Source organism: Haliotis cracherodii, unplaced genomic scaffold (assembly GCF_022045235.1).
Source record: "Haliotis cracherodii isolate W230 unplaced genomic scaffold, xgHalCrac1.p SCAF_20, whole genome shotgun sequence".
Lineage (NCBI taxonomy): Eukaryota > Metazoa > Mollusca > Gastropoda > Lepetellida > Haliotidae > Haliotis > Haliotis cracherodii.
Genome location: NW_027266276.1, coordinates 12,451,258 through 12,460,028, shown reverse-complemented (window position 1 = coordinate 12,460,028; position 8,771 = coordinate 12,451,258).

The window sequence follows — 8,771 nt, the reverse complement described above, 5'->3', positions numbered from 1 at the left end:
CTGATGCCGATTTATAGTACTGAGATACCATGTCGCAGTTTAACATGAATACCCAACTCAGACACAGTATACTGACTCCGAGCCGACCAGTCCTTGTTTTAGCCCCTTAATGCCGAGCGTCAGACAAGGTAACAACAAGTACCATCTTTTAACGTCTTTTGGTATGACGCGGCCGGGGATCGAACCCCGGACCTTCCGCTCTCCGGGCGGACGCTCTACCACTAGACCACGGAGGCGTTATATAACAAACAAATATCAAACACTAAAGCCTCAAGCCAGGACCTGTATTGATGTAAGACTGCCACTATCATATATGTATTTAGCTAAACACAAATACGGGGCGGTCGGGTAGCCTGGTGGTTAAAGCGTTCGCTCGTCACGCCCAGGGTTCGAATCCCGACATGGGTACAATGTGTGAAGCCCATTTCTGGTGTCCCCCGCCGTGATATTGCTGGAATATTGCTTAAAGCGGCGTAAAACCATACTCACTCATTCACTCACCAAACACAAATACAGCCGCCCTTAGTAACGGCTAATGTAAATCAGTTCTTCCTCCACATCATGTTCAAATAACTAGTATGTTATTGCCAACAACCCATGTTTGGTGTCTCTCTACGTATTATACAGCATACTGAACAAAAAGGTACGGGCTCATGATTATTGGGGGCATATGTTTTATGTCTTCACTACAAAAATATATCCCCCAAAATATAATATCTGACATTTGTTCAGAATAGAATAAAATAGGGGCGGTCGGGTAGCCTAGTGGTTAAAGCGTTCGCTCGTCACGCTGAAGACCCGGGTTCGATTCCCGACATGGGTACAATGTGTGAAACCCATTTCTGGTGTCCCCCGCCGTGATATTTCTTGAATATTGCTAAAAGCGGCGTAAAACCATACACACTCACTCAGAATAAAATATATGAAATTTACCTTTCTCTGCTATCATATCACCGATGTTGCTACCTGCATGTCCAGGTGTTTGTATAACACAATACATGAATATGAGAGGGAAGACGCACGTAACTGAGTAGGAAGAGCACACGTAATGTGATGCTACACTTCGCGACATTCTATCCGCCTGTCATCTGCCGTACACCTCATGGCGATACTATCAGGTACATGTGCTCTTCATGATCACACAACACTTTTACCGATCAATATACTGCATGGGCGGATACAGCTTTTTGAAAAGGGGTGGGGTGGGGTGCACAATTAAGATCTATTTATTGTCTTTGGTGGTAATTTATACAGAAATAAGATTTTTTTCGAAATAAAAGGGGGGGGGGGGGGTGCAAGTGTTTATAACAAACAACTTCAGTTACTCATAAACAGAAATTGTTTCAATTTTCAAACTGAAAATCGGGATGCAGCCACCAAGTTCTGAAGCCTGACATCTGTGAGTACTTCCGATTACTCAAACCAGACGTTATTACGTGGCGCACGAGACAGATGTCACGTGCTGTTTCGATCGTGCAAATAATGACAACCTCAGACGGAGAGACCCGTGAAAGCCACATGTTACAGCCAGTCTCAACTTGTTCAGCTCGTTGTCTGACGAGAGTAAGTACTTAGATAAACACAACAAAAACAATATAACACTCCAACCTAATTACTAACTTATAAATAACCCTTAAAAGAATAGTAGTAACTATTTCTTTTTACTGTGAAACAATACTACATGTATAAATATTAATACAATGTATACAGACTGTACAAAACATTTTCGGGGGCACGGGTGGCCCAGTCGTCTCAGGCGCCGCGATTCGCTGTGCAGAGTTGCGTCCCTTGGGCACGCCAGAAACCAATGATTGTGGGTTCGAATCCCGGTTCGGGCTCTCCTCCCACATTAAGCTGACACGCCGTGAAATAACTGGAATACTGTTAAAAGCGGCGTTAAACCCGACTCACTCACTCTAGAGAGAGAGAGATGGGGGGAGAGAGAGATGGGGAGTGAGAGACAGAGAGACAGAGAGAGTTACAATTAGCTCGATTATGTTTCTAGGTTTGTCAGCACCATACCCGTGCTCGTGGGTTTCACCGAAGTGGTAAACGTCTGAAACCTGTATCACTTCGGGCTTTCCTCCAACATTAAGCTGACACGCAGCGATATAACTGAAATATTGTTAAAAGCGGCGTTAAACCCAACTCACTAACTCCCTTTTAGAAATATATAAAATATTTCCCCATATTATCCAGGCGGTTCCAGTGTGTAGCGACCACCTACAACTTTGAACGTCTACTTCGGAAGCTGCATCTGCCACACGCCAACGTATGTTGATACAGATTGTAATTTATTCCACAGAAATGTGACATTTACTATTCAAGATAATAACACGTACGTTCCTAAACATGAGCACCGTGGCAATATTTCAGAACGTTATTAAAAGCTGTAAATATTGTTTAAATATCGGGTGTTTCCAGATCGTGTGGAGCAGTAGTGGTCAAGACATTCCACAAGCATCCTGTGCTACCCAATTCTACTGGAGAGGTAAATAGAACTTTCCACGTTATATGCATATCTTAACGTGAATCTGATATGCATGCCTTGGTGATATATGTTCTGTAGTTTACATAAAATACATTGGTGTGTGATTATCATAAATTTAAAATAATGTCATTTGAACTTATGTGATACATTTTGCAGCTCATGCATTTCCCCTCAACTAAACCAACTTGGCTTAAATGTCTTTACAGCTTCACCATCATTAGACAACCTTGATGCACAGCAGTCCAGCAACAATAACCAAGAGCTAATAATAGAGTTATACCGTTTTAAGCCAAATTCGTGCACATTTAACACTTGGCTTAATATTTTATCAGGTAAGGCAAGCATGGGTTGCTGAAGACCTATTCTACCCCGGAATTTTCACGGGTCTGGGAGTCTTAGACTGTGGCACGTATTGATCTTAAGTAAGATATAGCCAATGAAGCTAGGCGCGCATGTGGATGTGCAGTTATTAAGTTTAATGATTACAATAACGACTTGGTTCACAGTGGAGTGAATTAGTTGGGGTTAATGGTACTTGACAGGACATTTCATAAATATGAGTGAGGTAGTATGGTTTTACAATATTCCAGCACTTTCATGGCTGGAGACACTAAAAATAAGCTGTACCCATGTGGAAAATCGAACCCGGGTCTTCGACGTGACGACCGAACGCCTTAACCACTAGGCTATCCCACAGCCCCTCATTAAAATGATGACAGTAGACTAATATAGGAGAAGAGCTTATCGTTAAATCTGCGAGAGCACGTATCATGTGATGGACGAGAATCATGTTCCAGGCGTAAACTCGGGGTTAACCCTCGACCACCAGATCCTGATACGGAGAGGTGCGTGGTCTTAGACCACAGGGCCACCAGAGCCCCTAATGCATAGAAGTTTAAAACATTAATTAATATCCAATCACATATAACACTACAGAGTGAAATGATTACACCTTACCAAGTGTCTCTTCGTGTGCCTGTTGTCGAGTTCTGGCTTCGCGCTCTCAGTATAAACAAACAGGCGTTGCAACGTTCCTTGACAAAAACATACTTTTGCATTCATTGCTGTAATACTCTGTTGATGTATGGAAATAGAATCTGTCGCATTACCATTCACGGCCTGACAGGTGCCCTTTTCGATGTTATTTTGCTTAAGGCACGAAAGTGTCGGCCTTTGCCGGCTGTTGAGAATGCTTGAACAAACACAAGCATTTGCACAATTGTTGTATTACGTGCATTCAGGTGATTGTCAGGTAGTTGGGTATGTGTCCACCTTTGCATTTTTATCCAATTATCTACCCAATTATGTACCGGCACGTACCTATAGTATATTTTTTCACAGAAAACAATACTAAGGAATCACCTGATAATGAGGTGTCGCGACACAAGTGAGGTTCTGACCTCCATCTACTGTGCTTGAAGGTCAAGGTCGTTATACAGTGGGTACACGAAGACGTGTTGAGGTCGAGAATATGGAAATGTCTGGTCAGTGTTCTGACCTAACCGTTCGACGCGTTACTTATTAAAGAGAAACATAAAATTATCAACATTATAATAATAGTCATCACTACATTTACAGTGATTTGGGAGTATATGTTCGGGTGTCTGAAATACAACAACAACTTGACCTGGGGTAGGATGTTTGTTTGTTTATTTGTTTATTTATTTGTTGTTTAACGCCGCACTCAGCAATATTCCAGCTATATGACGGTGGTCTGTAAATAATCGAGTCTGGACCAGACAATCCAGTGATTGACATCATTAGCATCGGGATAGGATGACATGCATCAACCAAGTCAGCGAGCCTGACCATCCGATCCCGTTGGTCGCCTCTTACGACAAGCATAGTAGCCTTTTAGGGCAAGCATTGGTTGCTGAAGACCTTTACCACCCCGGATGTTCATAGGTCTGGGGTAGGATGACACCTCTTTCGATATCCAGGGACATACATGACTCAGTGAGAGTCATTCCCTCATACATATATACATTATACTACGGTTATAACGAACACGCTTATAATGAACTGACGCATATAACGAACTTACTTTATGGTCCCGAGTATTTGCTGTAGTTATGCTGTATAGATGCTTATAATGAACTACGGTTATAACGAACTAAAATTAGTAGTCCCGTTGAGTTCGATATAACCGTAGTTTACTGTAAAAGGGTCAGATCAGCTGAATTGGTCACGTGTTATTGCCTTCATTTCCCAGTGAATGTAAAAACGTAAGCCACGCCCACCGAAGCGGACTACTTTTATTACTACGGAATGTCGGGGAATCCGAATATTACATGCGAGGGAATTCCCTTTCTGCTCACGTGTATCGCCATGCACTGGGCATTTAGCGAAATCCATGCATATTCCTTGTCCATACAACCCTTGAGTCCGAAGGCCGAGAAGGAATGAAACAGCATATATGCAGACTCGCTTGTCTGTTTTTGTCCCGATCGCGGATTCATACAGTTTGCACATCGGTTTTCGATTCATACCTCAATGAACCGAAAAAATACACAGTCAATCCTTAAATATATCAAATACATTTTGCCCAGAAAGTACTTTGGCATTGGCTAAAATATTTTAGCGTACGCGTCTGCTGAACATCACCTAAGGCGCCGGAATTTCCTGTGCAGAGTTACGTCCCTTTACCTTAACCTGTGGTGGGAGGTTCGAATCCATTATCGCCATATGATTCTCGGTTTGTCAGCAAAATACCCGTGCAAGGTTTTAAATGTCTCAGACCTGGATCACGTTGTGTTTGCGTCCCGTTTCAAGCTGACATGTAGTGATATAATTTCAATACTGTCCAAAGATTCTTAAACCCAACTCGACCGCCTCCGTGGTCTAGTGGTAGAGCGTCCGCCCGGAGAGCGGAAGGTCCGGGGTTCGATCCCCGACCGCGTCATACCAAAAGACGTTAAAAGATGGTACTTGTTGTTACCCTGTCTGGCGCTCGACATTAAGGGGCTAAAACAAGGACTGGTCGGCTCGGAGTCAGTATACTGTGCCTGAGTGGGGTATTCATGTTCAACTGCGGCATGGTATCTCAGTGAGCTAGCACTATGAATCGGCATCAGTCCGGACTAGCACAAGCAGCCACACAAACACACACACGTACATGCACGTCGTTATATAAGTGCAATAATCTTGGACGCGACGTTAAACCCCATTTCACCTCGCCTTAAACCCAACTCACTTACTCATTCTAAGGCATACAGTCCCCAGTGACTATTTAGTATATGTAGAGTGCGTAGAATGTGTGGAGCACATTTCTGGTGTGCCCTGCCGTGATATTGCTCGAATAGTATTAAAAGTGGCGTAAAACTATACTCACTCACCCACCTACATATTAACTATATGGGGCAAACCATCTGGATTGACGATTCATGGACATCTACAGACTTTGTAGCAATTTAACTCAAGTGAAAATCTGCCTTGTCTTGTTGAGTGCTGATCAATTAATAATTAAAAAATATTGATATGTCGTGTTAATTTCTCTCTGTAATTATATTTATTATGACGAAATTATTGTTTTAATAGTGTGGCCACGTTCTGATGAGGTTGTAGAGTGCCGTCCCGGGACAGTCGGTGCTGCCCATGTCGCGGTGGCCTCTGTGGGTGTAGCTGGACCATGCTGACGCCGCAAGCAATGAGAGCCTTGACGGTGTTGAGGGCCGCACTGTTGGGGACGTGCGTCATGAAGTTACCAATCATGCAGAAACATCGACAGAGGAAAGACAATATAATGTGTAAAAAGTATACAGGGACCACGTTACCTTTATTCGACTTAGAAAAGCATGCTGTGCAATCAACCGACAATAACATACTCACAGAGACAATCGACTCGGCCCTCTGTAACCAGCCTTCTCTCTCTCATGTGTTACCCCAAACAAACTGTCCTATCACGTCACATAATTATCTCACAATCTCATAGAATCTATATTCATGCTCAACATAGAACGTAACGAAATGTAAGGATACCAACAATACTTGAGCGTCAAAACGGAAGTGATTGTGTGTGGAATGCAAAGGGAGACAAGTCCGTAATGGCTTAACGTATAGGCCGTCGTGTCATCGTGCCATCGTATCGTGACGTCGTGTCATCGTGCCATCGTATCGTGCCGTCGTGTCATCGTGCCATCGTATCGTGCCGTCATGTCATCGTGCCATCGTATCGTACCGTCGTGTCATCGCATTTTGCCGTCGTGTCATCGTGCCATCGCATCGTGCCTCGTGTCATCGTGCCATCGTATCGTACCGTCGTGTCATCGCATTTTGCCGTCGTGTCATCGTGCCATCGCATCGTGCCGTCGTGTCATCGTGCCATCATATCGTGCCGTCGTGTCATCGCATTTTGCCGTCGTGCCATCGTATCGTGCCGTCATGTCATCGTGCCATCGTGCCATCGTATCGTACCGTCGTGTCAACGCATTTTGCCGTCGTGCCATAGTGCCATCGCATCGTGACGTCGTGCCATCGTGCCATCGTATCGTACCGTCGTGGCATCGCTTTTTGCCGTCGTGTCATCGTGCCATCGTATCGTGCCATTGCATTTTGCCGTCGTGTCATCGTGCCATCGTATCGTGCCGTCATGTCATCGTGCCATCGTATCGTGCCGTCGTGTCATCGTGCCATCGTATCGTACCATCATGTCATCGTGCCATCGTATCGTACCGTCGTGTCATCGCATTTTGCCGTCGTGCCATCGTGCCATCGCATCGTGCCGTCGTGCCATCGTGCCATCGTATCGTACCGTCGTGGCATCGCTTTTTGCCGTCGTGTCATCGTGCCATCGTATCGTGCCATCGCATTTTCCGTCGTGTCATCGTGCCATCGTATCGTGCCGTCGTGTCATCGTGCCATCGTATCGTAACGTCGTGTCATCGCATTTTGTCGTCGTGTCATCGTGCCATCGTATCGTTCCGTCGTGTCATCGCATTTTGCCGTCGTGTCATCGTATCGTGCCGTCGTGTCATCGTGCCATCGTATCGTACCGTCGTGTCATCTCATTTTGCCGTCGTGTCATCGAACCGTGCCGTCGTGTCATCGCATTTTGCCGTCGTGTCATCGTGCCATCGTATCTTGCCGTCGTGTCATCGTGTCATCGTATCGTGCCGTCGTGTCATTGCATTTTGCCGTCGTGTCATCGTGCCATCGTAACTTGCCGTCGTGTCATCGTGCCATCGTATCGTACCGTCGTGTCATCGTGCCATCGTATCGTGCCGTCGTGTCATCGTGCCATCGTATCGTGCCGTCGTGTCATCGTGCCATCGTATCTTGCCGTCGTGTCATCGTGTCATCGTATCGTGCCGTCGTGTCATTGCATTTTGCCTTCGTGTCATCGTATCTTGCCGTCGAGTTATCGTGCCATCGTATCGTGCCGTCGTGTCATCGTGCCATCGTATCGTACCGTCGTGTCATCATGCCATTGCATCGTGCCGTCGTGTCATCGTGCCATCTTATTGTGCCGTCGTGTCATCGTGCCATCGTATCGTGGCGTCGTGTTATCGTGCCATCGTATCGTGCCGTCGTGTCATCGTGCCATCGCTACCTTCTGCAGGCGTCACACGAGATGGCCATACGAATATGGGATTTTGAATTTCGCGCGAAGATGGCCCCGAACTTGGTCAACATCCAATCAACAGGCGAAGCAAGTACGATGCCTACAGAATGTCACACGATGACTCCCGAACCACACACGAAGGCAACACGAAGATGTGAATTTTTATAGTAGTTTATACCCGCAGGACACACGAAGGCCACGCGATGCCTACACGACGTCGTATTGAGAGTACGATACGTGCGAACTAGGTCACGAAGGCGTCACGTGACCTCCCGAGGGTATAAAACCTTCGGCCGACCGTGGGAAATTCAATTGCTGATTCAACTTGAACATGCCACCCAAGGCAGGGAGAGGCAAAGGGAAGAAGCGGGCTGTTAAATACAGGACTCAGGAGAGGAAAGCAGAGGAGACTGATGATTTAGATGTCCAAGAAGACACCACTGAGTCTCCAACCAGAGAGAGAAGGGGGAGGAAATCCAAGATCGCTAGAGAGAGCCAGCCAGCACTTCTACTCAGGGCTACGTACCCAAAATGCCTGGGATTTTCAACCGGGCAGCCCAAGTCAAAATTGTTCAGTATACATCAGGGAACTCAAAAACACTTTCAAACCTTTGTTTCCATGATTTGGTCACGGGACCTACAGGTTGGTCTTCTAGTATTTATTTTATTAATAAGTGAAAAAAAGTACAAGTATTTTCAATCAAAATTTCAAAAACAAAT